General features: G+C 33.6%; 1 long non-coding RNA gene across 1 annotated transcript; it reads left to right on the top strand.

Moving 5' to 3' along the window:
- Positions 1-285: 285 nt before the first annotated feature.
- Positions 286-1,004, top strand: LOC149058987 (uncharacterized). The gene is made up of 2 exons (XR_016190147.1): positions 286-400; positions 722-1,004. It is a non-coding gene; the product is annotated as an uncharacterized LOC149058987 (long non-coding RNA).
- The last annotated feature ends 373 nt before the right edge of the window (positions 1,005-1,377 follow it).

The following is a 1,377-nucleotide window of genomic DNA, read 5'->3' as shown; positions in this document are numbered from 1 at the left end:
TCATGTGTTAAGAGGACGCCACATGGACAATTGTTGCCTTCGTCTTACACACATAATATATACAACATTTCAATTACTTAGATATTTTTTATTTTTTAATATGTTTTGGTTGAGTTTGATTTTATATTACGAAATATGCTTGTATTGGCAACATTAATGTTCATTAAATTATACAGTTTAATGTTCATTATTACACTGTATATAATAGTAAATATTATAACTTAAACCCTTTTACTTTAGGTGATGAACCACTTTGAATACAAATTGAAGTACCGACCAGTTCTCCTATTAAATGAAATTTATCCATATATTATCAACTACACAGTCAGCGTCATAGCGATTTCTCCGCCAGTGATAATGGTGGGGTGTGTCATCAATGGTCAATCTATTGATGCACAAAGTAATATTTTTATATTGTAGATATTGACAAATTTAATATAAACTATAACTTAATTTTAATATTATGTTTAATTTAAATTTCACTTAGATGTGATGTATGATTTTTATATGATCACTTTAATATGTACAATAATAATAAAAACGATTTTCTGTCGACAAATTAATGTCGAGATTATCTTAATCTAAAAAAAAAATGTCTATTTAAGATTAAAAAAAATTATTATTTACGACAAATATTGGTTGGATTAATAATAGCATTAAAGTATTTAAAATTGTTACAACAATAATCACTAATCACTTTTATCGTTGCTTTTTTATGTAGGCTCTTCAAAAAAGGACGCCAAAAATATGCTTGCCATCTGGGTATTGAAACATTTTTGTGAAAATGAAAGTTATAACGGCGCACATACACATGAGCGCGTAAAAAGGTCTTTTTCAAGACCAACAGTGTGTACGAAACCACACGTTGACAATTTAATTTCACACTTTTGTCAGGGAAACTTGACTGACGAAGGTGGTTTGTAAAGAAATAAGTTACAAGAGGCTGGTGAGGGAAAAACGCACGCACCAATCAAGTAACCCACACCACTGCAAAAGTGCGACATTCTATCGTCACTCTTAATAAACTCAACCAACCGGCACCGGAATTCCCCATAAATGCATTATCTATAACGGTGCAGCTACAAAACTTAAATCAGTCTTCATCCAAACCCTCAACTGTCAAAACATAATAGTACAATCAGGTGCCACCAGCGGCATACCTGAAGCGTATCCCGATTGTTATATATTATTATATTATTGTCACCAAGTGACATATATAACGGCCATTTTACGACCGATCCACTTAATTGCAGGCTTGCTGCACATTATCGTTTCTGATGCCCAACCCCGACGACCACCAGTTGTCAACCAGTTGCACACCAGCGACACACAACCCTGAAGTCGACTCAATGACCAACCGACAAATACCCCACGCCG

The sequence above is a fragment of the Diuraphis noxia genome, unplaced genomic scaffold (genome assembly GCF_037042655.1).
Source record: "Diuraphis noxia isolate RWA-SAM2 unplaced genomic scaffold, SU_Dnox_SAM2 contig0002, whole genome shotgun sequence".
Classification (NCBI taxonomy): domain Eukaryota; kingdom Metazoa; phylum Arthropoda; class Insecta; order Hemiptera; family Aphididae; genus Diuraphis; species Diuraphis noxia.
This window is presented reverse-complemented; position numbering and strand designations above follow the sequence as displayed.